General features: G+C 33.8%; 1 pseudogene; it reads left to right on the top strand.

Annotated features, from left to right (window-relative positions):
- The first annotated feature begins 2,533 nt into the window (after nucleotides 1-2,533).
- LOC107858231 lies at nucleotides 2,534-4,402 on the top strand (annotated as a pseudogene).
- The last annotated feature ends 10,020 nt before the right edge of the window (nucleotides 4,403-14,422 follow it).

Genomic DNA, 14,422 nt, shown 5'->3' with positions numbered 1-14,422 from the left:
CTGCTGATCTTGCATACAGAGAGTAATCATAATGACTTTGTATAAACCCCAGCTGAATGAGAGCTTCTGTTAGTTTCAAGTTCCACTGCCTTGGGGCTTGCTTAAGCCCATACAGAGATTTTTTGCAGTTTGCAGACCTTACTAACCTTACCTTATTTACAAAAACTAGGAGGAAAATCCATATATACATCTTCAATAAGGTCACCATGCAGAAAGGCATTATGAACATCCCTCTGAATCACAGGCCAGTATTTAACCACAGCAACAGCAATAACTGATCTCACAGTGGCCATTTTAGATAGTGGTGAGAAGGTGTCTGAGTAGTCTAGTCCCTTTTTCTAATTAAAACCTTTGGCAACAAACCTTACCTTGTACCTTTCAACAGCACCAGATGCCAGATACTTAACCTTGAACACCCATTTATAACCTATGGGAAGCTTACCAGGGGGTAGATCAACTATAGTCCAAGAATTATTTGCCTCAAATGCAGCCATTTCAGAATGCATAGGTTCAATCCACTTGGGATCCATGGAAGCTTCAGCAAAAGAAGTAGGTTCATGGACTGAGAAATAGGTTGTTAGAGCAGCATTGTAAGAAGGAGTGAGTGCAGTATAGCTCACATGATCAGATATGGGATAGAGACAAGCAGAGTTAGATTTAGAACCTTTAGTTTGATAGTCTTTAATCCAAATAGGAGGTTTAGTATATCTTGTGGAAGCCCTTCTAGTAGAAGAAGAAGGAGGCATAGAAGTTGATTCAGTAATAACAGGTACAGGATGAGGAAACTCTTAAACCGAGTTGAGAGATGACCTGGTGCAGCAAGATCAGTAGGTGTAAGAATCACCAAGGGAACTAATTGAGCCTCAGTAGTATCATGGAACAAAGGAAAAGGAAAGATTTATGAGGATGAACTCAGTTATTGAAATAGAAACATATGTTCCTTAAACATTACATCTCTGCTGACTAAGAACTCCCTGGTGTGTAAGGCCATAAGTTTGTACCCTTTTTAGAGGTGTGAGTAACCCAGAAATACTGCAGGAATGGCCCTTGATGCAAATTTATCCACTCTCTTAACTTCAGTAGCATAAGCCAGGCATCCAAAAACTCTCAGATATTCAAGAGAAAATATAGATTGATACAGATATTCAAATGAAGTCTTACCCTTAAGGACAGTAAAGGGCAATCTGTTGATGAGACATATACTGGTAAGAACACATTCTCCCCAAAACTTCAGTGGTACATGAGACTGGAATCTAAGAGACCTGGCTGTGTCAATAATATGTCTATTCTTCCTTTCTAAAACACCATTCTGTTGAGGTGTATAGACACAAGAGCTTTGATATAAAATACCAAGTGATAGAAGTAAGGAAGTCATTTCAGTGTTGAAGAACTCACAACTATTGTCAGACCTTAGACACATAATAGAAGTATCAAACACATTTTTTATCATCACCAGAAAGTTTTTGAGAGCTACTATGACTTCAGACTTGAATTAAGCAGGACTATCCAAGTGTATCTGGAGTAGTCATCAACTAATGTTAAAAAATACCTTTTACCATCATGTGTAGGTACCCTATTGGGACCCATAAATCAGCATGTAACAAGTGAAAGCAAGCAGATGTAGTGGTGGTACTTAAAAGTAACGGTTTTCTTGATTGTTTAGCCAAAGGACATACAGTGCATAGGTCCATAGTAGGACCATCAAATTTAGTAGAAATACATCTGAAACAACTGAGTTTTCTTAGAGTAGTAAGAGGAGCATGACCTAGTCTATTGTGCTAGAGAGCTAACTCTTTTCTTTGACTAGTAGAGGCTGCACTGGTAAAGGCTTTAAATGAGAGAAATACATTAACACAGTCATGACACCTTGATTTAGTGTACTGATTTCCTTATGCAGATAGAAGATCTTCGATCCATCAACTTTGTCAAACCGCTCTTTCAAGTTATTCCATACTTGTTGAGCATTACTCGCTTATACTATACCACTGAGTAACTCCCTACTCACTGAGATCATGATCCAGGAAAGTACTATAGCATTGCATTTTTCCCAGAGATCATACAAAGATGAAGAAAACTTGTCTTTCGAGCTTTGTCCAGTAACAAAGCCTAATTTCCCTTTACCTAACAACCCTATCTTCATTGACCTACTTCATAACGCATAATTCTCAGAGCCTATTAACTGAATTGAGACTAGAGAGCTACCTGGATTGTCACAATCATGAAGATGCAGAAGATGATTGGCATCGATGACTGTTTCTCTTCCACCTGGGCTAGCTGCATTGCTCGTGTGTGAATTTCCAGCTGTCGCCATTGTTGTATTTGAGGAAATTTCCCTTTCTAGTACACAAGTGTGTCACGAACTGAATCTATAGTCAAAAACTACAAACCCTAGATCCTCTGTTGTTTTGATCAGTGCACTCGTTCTGTGACCACGTAGTTGTACTTAATCAACAGAAGTGATGATGAGCAGTGAACTAATATCTACACACCCGGCCATTGATCGCGGGCTCTGATATCATGTTGAGTGTCAACAATGATGATCCATGGAGCAGAGTATAGCTCAGAGAAGAAGAAAGGAAGGAGAAGAATGAGTGTGAACCCACTGTATTCAATCACTATGATTCCCAGCTACACACACTATTTACACCTCTATTTATAGAGTGACTTACTATTCAAGCTAACTAATTCATCTAATTAAGTTATCTAACTACCTGCTAGGCTACACGTGCCTTTCACAGTACATTGTAACTAACTTGCACCAACAGTGTAACTAACTCTGTAACTAACATGCATAACTAACTCTTTCACTACACGTGCCTTTCACAGTACATTGTAACTAACTTGCACCAACAGTGTAACTAACATGCATAACTAACATGCATAACTAACTCTTTCACTAATAGTATTGAACACATTTGAACAAAGTTAAGTTGGTGCATGCCGAGTTTATTTGGACCGTACCTCATTCGAAAAGGATCAAAGTTAGGCTTAAAGTACAAAAAGAGGTACTAAATGGAGCGGTTCTTGAACAATCGTACATCGTTGAGTATGTTGCTCAAGACCAAATGTGTGAGTTGTGTTCGAAGTTGCAAGTTAACCCTGATCAATGGGTGGCTGCAGTGCAACTTAGACAGCATGTTTCTCACCGAAGAACGTTCTTCTATTTGCAGCAGCTGATACTAAAGCACGATGCCGCTAACCGTGCTATAAAGATTCAACAGTTGAATCAGGGAATTGATTTCTTCTTTGGCCATAGAAGTCATGCATTGAAGTTTGTGGACTTTGTCAGTAGGGTGGTACTTGTTAGGACTCGAAACGACAAGCAACTTGTGTCTCATGATCATAAGAGCAATACCGTCAGTTATAAGTACACGTTCTCTGTAGAAATCAGTCCGGTTTGTCGTGAGGATCTGATATGTCTTCCTCCAAAGGTGGCAGCTAGTTTAGGAAATATTGGTCCTCTATTGATTTGCACGAAAGTAAGCAGCAACAGTATCGCTCTATTAGATCTGTTTACGCTGAGGCATTGTTAACTGGATGCTGATCAGTACTGGAGGGCGTCGTTTAAGGCTCTACCGTCAAGTAGACAGCTCGTCGAGTATGTGGTTTTAGACGTTGATGTGGTTTCTGAAGAAGTTAATATTGGGGGATCAAAGTATGTTATTGCTCGTTTATCTGATTTCGGGAAAAATGACACAATATTCTCCGTAAGAACGCATCTAGGCCATCTTCTAGAATCTGGCCGGAGACTATGCCCTCGGTTATGATTTATATGGAACCAATAGTAACGATATCAAGCTTGAAAAATACAAAGGTCTTGTCCTTCCAGAGGTGATATTGATTAAGAAAAGCTACGAAGAGAAACGCCAGAAGAGACATGGGAAGCGTCGGTCTTGGAAACTTAAGTCACTTAATATGGAAGTCGATAACTCTGGAAAGGGAAGAGATCAAGAACAAAAGATCGATGAACTCGGAGTATGAACAATTCTTGAGAGATTTGGAGGAGAATCCTGATCTGAGGTTCAACGTATCATTGTATCGTGATAAAGAATATCAACGATCAGAAACTACTTCTGTTGCTGATGGAGAAGATGTTCCTTCAATTCCTTTGGACGAGTTACTTGCTGATATCGATCTGAGTGATACTCGTGCTGAAGAAGATGACTAAGGGAGTGAACTGGAGACTCGTGAATTGGAACCGGAACTTGGAAGTTTGCCTCTGAAACTTCCTTGACTTCATAAATTTTACATCTAGTATTAGTAGTACCAATTCTTGTTATTTTAATAATAATGATCTCTATGACTTTCTATTGACACGTACCATTCGTTTGTTCCATACTAAAACTTCCCTTTGCTTTCTACTATAACTTTTCTATGTATTTCACACTGAATTGACGATGAAGCTCAGTCAACTCTTCAGAACTATCTTCAGATATCTCTTACATATAAATTATGATCGACACAACCTCGGTACCCTTTCAAAATTTTGAAAAGGACATTTTTATAATACTCCCTCCATCTCAAATTATGTGTCATCATTTTCTTTCTAGTCCGTCCCAAAATAAGTGTCGTCTTTTCTTATTAGGCAACTTTTTAAAGACACAATTACCCTTTTACCCTTATTGGCCTCACTTAATTAAAAAAAAGATATTGACACATTTTTTGATAAAAAATAATTTGGTAAACTTTACCAAATTTTTCCTTTTTTCTTAAACTTTATGTCCGATCAAATAACGCTACATAAAATGGGACGGAGTAATACTCAACATACTGGAGTATTTATTAGTAGCTGTAATTATTAGGCATGGCTTGTACCACAAGATGTGGACTTTTAGGTAAAGTATATGGGTCAAAAAAATTTGAAGAGTCTGAATCCTCATGTCTCATCACATTTTCCTCGATATGGAGTTGATGTAAGGTACTTTTACGAAAGTATTAATCACTAGTGATTAATATTGGGCAAAAACAAACCTAAAGCTAAAATAATATATTCTCAGTATTATTATATTCGAAATTTATTTTTTTATTGCTCGAGCTCATTTGATATGTGGGATAGAATAAGTCCGGATACTTTATAAGTTATTATATTTCATGAAATTATTTTATTCACTTCTCATATGAGATAGTATTAATGCAACTTCTATATGAGATACTACTAATCCCATCATTGTTAATGATTAGATAAGATAACCTTAAGATTAGTTAATATGTCAAATCAAACATGCGATAAAATTCATCTCAAATTTTATTTTGGGATCATAATTCTTATCCTACGTGCAAACAATTGTCATGAACTCTCAAATTAAATATGATTCCTTCTTTTTTATTAGAGATCTCAAATTCAAACTATATATATATATATATATGCACAAATCATGATTGGTTGAGACTTCTATGTCAACAGAGGGTGGAAAGCACCAAAAAACAATACGTAGGGGATTTAGCATATCAATAATTTAGCACCAACCGCCTCATTGCCATGTGTCTAATTAAACAATTATTAAGTTTATGTCCTCATGTCTTCAAATATTGAATGGACAAACACTTAGCTATAGCTAATGTAAATAATTGGAAAGGGATAGCACATTATAATTACTCACATATCCCTTCAAGATTTATGTATGACCAATGGAAATTGAACAATTCCTCTGTCTTGGTGATGAGCTTTTGTTATATATTGATCCTTGCAATTGCCTGATTACAGAGAAATATAAGCCTTGCTGTCAGAGAAAAATAATTATTAAAAAATAAAAAAGGATTTAAATTGCATATAACCAGAGTGTAATATGTACATTAGTTATTATTTTAATCAGATTATCAATGTAATTGGAGCGGTTTTATCAAAAAGTTGCTATCTTTCTTTTTAATCACCTTATAAAAAGGTAATAAAAATATTTTATTTGATATTATAAATGACTGATTACGGATAGATCATTGCGTTTTTATAGGTTGGTTCGATCTAATGCTTTTTCCTTGTGCCTAATTTGTCGTAGGTGTATACGACAGCTCCCTTGTAAATGCTATGCGTGGTTCATTGATAATTTCTAGTTTGATCAGGACACCACAGAATTCTCCAACTCTTAAGTAAAACATTACTAAAAGACACAAATAAAAAAGACCTTTTATTGAAAGGTCTGTTAACATGTATATATAATTAAATATCCATCATCAAAGGCAAAAGACTTGTTGTTATGGAATGCAAAAATGTAAATAGAACCCATATCCAGAAAGAAAATATTTTATTCATAAACTCAATAAATCCATATTGTCTCATCATCTAAAAGAAGTGTCCAAGAATATGTACAGTTTAAGTCCCGAGTGGAGATATCGACTATTATCTAGTCAGTTGCGGATGTAGAGGAGAAGGTGTGGGTTTCCGAGAACCTACACCCGCTACCGTAAGACTTAAAATTACATAGAAAAATCGTCAAAAGTTATAAATATTAATAGGTGGGAACTCATAACTAAACCAAGGGACAGCTTAGTGACAGGAAAGGAGCCCTTGGGAACCCACAAGTTTAAAATTCTGGTTCCCTCTGTATCTATCTAGTGTAAGTTAACATAGGTATTTGATAATGAAAATTCATATTGCTTACATGCAATACTTATTGGAACTGAAAATAAAGATGTTTGTAACACGTGTCCTTTTCTAAAATTGCAAGAATAAGGTTATTAAGCACAAATGGCGACCAAACACCTACAACTGAAGATAGTAAATCTGAAAGTTACTGGAAAACTACAATAGGAAAGTATAGCTGCAAATTCGCAAAATAAAAAAGAGATGCGTCTGGCAGGAGTCGAACTCGGGTCCATTGCTTGGAAGGCAATTATACTAAGCGTTGGAAACGCTTGCATGCCGTTGTATAGCCGAAACACAAATTTTAGCCTTTACCTATCGATTCTATTTGTCTATCTAATTCGACTTGACACGAAGTTTTAAAAAATAAAAAAAAATTGAATGTTATGGTCTTAAACTAAAGATATTTAGAATGTACCAGATGCCTCTGTCCTTTAATGTTATGGTCTTTAACATATCATGTGGTTGTAGATAGTTGAAATTAAAGAGTTGTTCGAAAAAAAATATTCTTCTTGAAATAGACTAAAAAGAAAATTAAAACAAACAAACTGAAACGAGGGAGTATAATTTATTTGCAATTTTGCATCGAACTAAGCACTAAATGCTAGATTGCACATTTGTTTACCCATTCATACGAGCTCTCACAATTTTTGCTCCCATGTTTAGTGACTTAAACCAACAAATTTAAAATTAGAAGTCGAGGATGCTTATAGCAACTCATCTCGTCAGAAAAACTTGTAAAATGGTGTTAGTACTACACATAATAAAAGTTGGAGTAGAAAAATATAAACAAAATGTTAATAAAGGTTGTTCAACATTTCAAAGGTGATAATATACCTTAGTAAATTGAGATGACAAACTCGACCTCTATTATAAGATGATATAAACCCTCTCCATAATTTCAGCAGTAGTTTGAAATTTCACAACTTCCATTCATTAAATCACCTAAAGCTTTGTATACATTTTTTTTTTTTTTTCAAAATGATTTTTGGGGAATACTAGGAAAGGGATGCTTACCCCTTGTCCCTTCCGTACATAAGACTACTTTTTAAGTTTTAATGTGAGTCAAAAGGTGATGGATCAAAGCTATATCCATAAAAGAGTATGGTTATACCAATTGCTACAGAAAAATAAAATCAACCTCTACAAAATTGAAAGGAATGGACGAAATCAGATCTTTTTAACTTTTGTTTCACTTTGGCCAAACAATTTAAAGAAAAGGATAAAGAATGTGAAGATGCTATCACCATGCAATCAATGCGAAGATGATAGAGAGTCCATCATTACTTGTTAGTGAAATTATGCATTAATTCTTGCTCCAATATTATTTGATGACCCAACTAGTACTTTATAAAAGAACAATTTGTTCTTTCTTAATAGTACGTGTAAACATCTTTCACTATCAATAATACAACCCTCTTGCTCCAATCTAATTACGTGATCTTGGTTTTGCGACTCTAAATTGTGCACAGACAAACCTTCAAGGTCAAAAATCAAATCAATCAAATGAGTTGGGTCATGTTTGGCCTTGTAAAAATCTGGATCATAACGACCTGATTGGACCGTAGAGGATGCCGGGCCGAACAAGGTACTACGCTTGGTAGACCCGCCCAGGTGCTCGTTCGGCTCTTGGCCCACCGAGGAACCGGGCCGGATCGACTTGGTTAGTTACCTTCAGAATCTTTAACACTATTAGTAGCCTAATCTAAATCCGAAATTGCAAATCATAGATCAAGTACATAAAAAAGTAAACTAATATTTTAACACTATTAGTAGCCTAATCTAATCCAAAATTTCAAATCATAGATCAAGTATAGACAAAAAAGTAAACTAATATTTTTACACTATTAGTAGCCTAATCTAATCCATAATCGCAAATCATAGATCAAGTAGACAAAAAACTAAAAAGTAAACTAACTATAGGAATAGCACTAGTTGTAAATGGTAAACTGTTTTACGACCACAAGTTTGGGCTCCTTTATCCAAAATTGAAGGTGTCAAGTGGGCAGGTTCGGGCCAAACCGGAACCGGCCCGTTTAATTTAACCAGGTTGTGGTCCGGTTTCGATTCAGGTTGGGGTTAGGTGGGCCGGGCCAGTTCCGGGTTCAACAGTAAAAATGTTGAAAACAATCCTGAACCGGCCCACTTAACCCAACTCGGTTAAACCCACCTAAACCCGGTTAAAAACCGGTCAAACCCGTTTTAAAAAAAATGAAAAATCCAATATACACTACATACACTACAATTATATACACTATATACACTTCAATATACATTATATACACTACAATTATACAATATATATTTTTTAAAATATATATAAACAATTACACATATATACGTATCATTCAATATATAATTATATATGACTATACGTACTACTTTAAATAAAATATATACTACAAATCTACAATAGTACAATATATATATATATATATATATATACACTACAATATATATATATATATATATATATATATATATAGTTATATAGTTATATACTAATTTATAAAACATATACACATTTATACGTTAAATATATACGCTTATAGAAGATATATACACATATATACACACCATTCAATATATATGTACTGCTTTAAATAAAATATATACTACAATGTACATATATATATACAAAAATATGTATATATATAAAGTTACATACTAATTTATAGAACATATACACTTGTATACATTAAAGATATACGTCTATAGAAGATATATACACATATATACGCACCATTCAATATATATGTACTACTTTAAATAAAGTATATACTACAATATATATATATATATACACTACTATATATATATATACATACTTATATACTAATTTATAAAATATATACACTTGTATACATTAAAGATATAAGTCTATAGAAGATATAATATATACACGTATATACGCACCATTCAATATATATGTACTACTTTGAATAAAGTGTGTGTGTGTATGTATATATATATATATATATATATATATACTTACATACTAATTTATAAAACATATACACATGTATACGTTAAATATACACGTCTATAGAAGATATATACACACCATTCAATATATATGTACTACTTAAAAATTAAATAAACTATATACTACAATATATATGTATTACAATATATAGATAGTTATATTATACTAATTTATAAAACATATACATATGTATACGTTAAATATATACGTTTATAGAAGATATATACACACCATTCAATATATATGTACTACTTTAAATAAAATATATACTATTCTACAATATACATTTATATATAATACAATATGAATATATATATATATAGGTATATACTAATTAGTAAAACATATACACTTGGATACATTAAATATATACGTTAAATATACATGAGTATAGAAGATATATACAATAATATACAAAACATATACTATTTAATATAATAAATTAATAATACTTGATAGTTAATTAATGAATGTTGAATTTTATTGATTGCAAAATGATTCAAAATTTATAATTTACATGAATAAAAAATCTACAAACTATGCATCATTTTTTCCAACTCATCCATGTTAATATTAACGGGAACTTGCATAGGATAGTCAAAGTCAATGGGGGCAAACCCATGCATTGGACTTGATTCTGCTGAGTTCTCCCGCGAAGTCATAATTTCTTCAAATTTCTGCTCGTCATTCGGCTCCGGTTCCATTCCTTGATTTCTTCTTTCTGCTCTAATCCAATCTCTGAGGCAAACTAGAACATTCATTGCATTGCTTCCCAATGAGTGTCAGTTGTCTCCAAGTTGCTGTCGTCCCTGACTAAAGGCGCTCTCTGATGCAACGGTTGACATTGGAACGTTCAAGATATCTCTAGCTAATCTTGAAAGCACAGAATATTGTGATTTATTATTCCTCTACTAATCCAACGTGTTGATCCGTCGTCTGCGATTCTCTGGCAGTGACCGAAGATAATACTTAAGCTCTTCCCGATAAGTTGGTGTGTAAGCTCCCTCGTCAACACTGTTCCAACAAAGTAAATCATAAAAGGAATCAGGAAAACCATAATGTGCCGGCCTTTTAGAAAATGATGGCACCTTAGGAGGATGAGGAGCGACAGTTGGACTGATATGTGTCAGTACAGTTAAATCAACTAAATCAGCATAGTGGTTATATAATTTATCTATGTAAGCATTCGCATCAGACGTAGCCGTCCACAAATCAGGTTGTACTTGTTCAGAATCATTGTTAATATTTATTTCTAAGTTACGATAAATAAGAGTACTAAATTGGCACATAGTATGGTATTTAATGCACGAATTTAGCATAGCACCAACCAAAAAATAGGGGGAATCGGGAAAAAATATTTTTTAAATTTAGTAAACATGGCACCAACAACATTTTCATAACCTTCTTTATTTTTATATTCTTTGAGCAAACCAGAAATATCGGTTATATATCCCAAAATATTAAAAACAGAAGGATAATAAGCACCGAAAAATTCAACCGTAGCTACATAAATTTTTTTCAAAAATTAACAAGATCATTAATTACAACCCAATCAGAATCAAGTAGCATGCAATCGGCAGAATCAGCAAATGAACCACAATGTTGGTTAAAAGCTAATGTAATAGGAACTCTATATTTATAACAAGTTTTTAAAAAATCATAAGTTAAATTCCATCTAATATCAATTTCCTCAGGCATCAATATCGGTTCAAGTTCATTTTCTTGACATTTAACTTTAAATTCTTTAATTCTCGATCTACGATTATTTCCTTGTATAAAACCAACAGCAAGATGGATTTTTTCAATATAAATCTCAAAAAACTCAAGACCATCTTTTACAATTAAATTATATATATGACATGCACACTTAATATGAAAAATTTCAGGTAACGGCGGTGATAGCTTAGATTTCAACTTTGTTATAGTAGTCTTGTTGTTAGAAGCGTTATCAAAAGCGATACCTAAGATTTTATTTTCGATACCATAAAATGCTGCAACTTTATGTATCGAGTCAGCAATAAATTGTCCAGTATGTTTACGATCTTCATCATATAAAAAAGTAAGAATACGATTTTGTATCACAAAATTACTAGCCATCCAGTGACAAGTAACAGTTAAATAATCATTTTTATTTACAGCACGACCAAGATTAGAAGTTAGGGATATTCTACATTGAATATTTTTTAACAATGTAGATAAATAAAAATAATATTGTGAATGAAGTCTAAAAATATCAGACCGACAAGTACTTCCAGGAATACCATTAAACATAGGATTATAAATCGCTTGAATATAATGAATAAAAACATCAGAAGAAGGAAAACTAAAAGGCAAACAACCTATAACTACCATTTTTGCTATTTTTTTCCGGTCACTCAATTTATTATACTTCTTCGTTACGTGACCAGTTGTTGGGTCCATTCTAGTTTGTGTGGACCCACCAACAACCTCACCACCTTGTGTAATTTTTAACTCTTTTTCGTGGTCTTCAGCTAAATGTCTCATTAACGTACTCGTATCCTCTTGCTTGCCTCCTCTTTTATGCTTATATATTTTTTGACAAATATTAAATTGCACCTCAGTATATAATATACGTTCAAAAAATTTCCATGCAACACTAGTTTGTTTACGAGATCTTGGGGCACGGGGAGGACGGGGAGGGAGATAAACCAATTCGGATCTAACGTTAGCATTTCCTACTTTGGGTGTCTCACCAATATTTTCATCATCTTCATCTAAATCAACTGCATCTACTTTATTTTCTTCTTCTATACCGTAATTTTTCTGAACTTTTAAATAATCCATATCGTGAGCACCTACACCTATTTCTTCCTCAAAAGGTTGACTAAGTGATATCGAAGGTGATACAAGAATAATGATCGACTTAGCTTTTGACGACATCATTCAAAGTCACTATGTGAAGAATCAAGCTTTGGTCGCATGGAGGGCATGAGAACATACTTGGAGGGGACGTTTTTAGCCTACCATTGATCAAACCCAAGTGTGGAAGATTGCTTGGAGCCTTGAAGACTTAAGGACTCTCGGATTTGGACCACCTTTGTTGATTCACGATTTTGGTTCCCTTTACTAAGGGCATTTTGGTCACTTAGCTTTAAGGGCATTTTGAATAATTCATATTGTCTTCCAACACACCAAGGCCACCCTTAGTCATTAAGGGTAATGTGGTCTTTTTGTCTACTTTTGTAATATACTATAAGTAGTGCATTTTAGGTCCTTTCTCTTTAGTTTATGAAAGATGAAATATTTAAACACTTAAAATCCTCTCTCTTGAGAGTAGACCAACTTAGTGTAGTTCAAGTATAGGGCTTGGAAAAGATAACATTGTTCTTTGCTTGGAAATGGTGGATCTTGAGGTGAGTTGATTCCCTTGGCGTTCAACGTAAGAGTGTGGTTTTGATTATTACATTCATTAGGGTTTTTGAGTTTAATACACTCTTTAGTTCTTAATCTTGTAATAATCTTGGTCTCACTATCTATCCTTTACTTTTGTTGTTGTTATCTTGTGTAGTGGACTGTTTTGGGTCATTTATTGAATTCGAAACTTGTGTTGTTATTGTTGATATTGTTCATCACATTTTATAGCTGTTTTGGTGTTGAAATACACCCTTGTATCTTGTATTCTTGTTGTTGGTAGCGAATCCGAGTATAGTCTCCATCTTGATCCTCGAATCCTTAAGATTAGTGGACTGATTTTGGAGTGTGATTTCGTGTTTTCGTTGTCATTCCCGTATCATTTGGTATCAAAGCCATCGCTGATTTTATTCTAACAAGATCAATCTTGGGCTTGAGACTTGAAAACTAAAAAAAAAAAAACTAAAAACTGAAATTTCCAGAAAATAGCAATCTGTTCGTGTTTGTGTTCTTGGCCAAAATTGTGTTCTTGTTGTGTTTTGGCCGAGATTTGTTTGTTGTATGTCTAGATCTAGTAGTGTTCTTGTTTGTTTTGTTGTTTCTAGTGTTAGTTTTCTTGTCCACTAACACTTTGAGTCTAGATCTAAACTTGAGCTTAAACTTGTTGAAAGTTGTTGTTGTGAACATAAGCTTGGCCAATTGTTGTTGTTCTTGTTGTTATGGATTTGAAGTTGGCCGTGTTGATGTTGTTGTTATAGCTTGGACGAAGGTGAACTTGTAGTTGGGTGTTGGACTTGTTGTTGTCATTCTTGAAACATTGTTGTTGTGTTCTTGTTGTTCTTCACCCTTTCATCTTTTGTTAACACAAGAAAAGTGAACTTTAAATCTACAAAAGGTGAAAGAAAAGTTGTAGTAGTTGTTGGTGAAAGGACTAGTTCACATCACTCATAGACTTGACATCAACTTTTTCAACCATTTTTCCATATTTCAAGGAGCCTTGTTTTGTGGAACTAGTACAAGTCAAATCTCACCTTTTGAGTTGAATTTGAAAGAGAGTTACAAGACTTGTTCTTTCCATCCAAATACTAATTGTCTTCCATTCCAAAATTATAAGGAATAAAAATTTCAAGAATGGTGATTAAAACTTGATAAAATCGAACCAATACGTAGCTGCCACATCATCACTGCTACTGCTCACGCAATATTTTTTTGAAGCTCAAATTTTAGATTCTTAGTTTCATCTTATTGTTTCATTAGTTTCATGTCTTGATTCTAGAATTAATTAACAACTAGTAATCACCTACTTAGTTGTAGATTAATTATTGAATCTGTTTCTTCGTGTCTTCGTTATTTGTGTGCTTTTCTCATTTTTAACTCGTAGTAACTTCTTTGTTTCAAGTTCGTAAGTAAATTTTATTTTGTGTCTTGAGTCGATCGAACAAGAATCTATTCCGGCCGCCAAGTAGAATTGACATCTTATTGACTAT

This window comes from Capsicum annuum, chromosome 2, assembly GCF_002878395.1.
Source record: "Capsicum annuum cultivar UCD-10X-F1 chromosome 2, UCD10Xv1.1, whole genome shotgun sequence".
NCBI lineage: Eukaryota > Viridiplantae > Streptophyta > Magnoliopsida > Solanales > Solanaceae > Capsicum > Capsicum annuum.
Note: the sequence above shows the minus strand (reverse complement) of the source record. Positions and strands in the feature narration are given on the sequence as shown.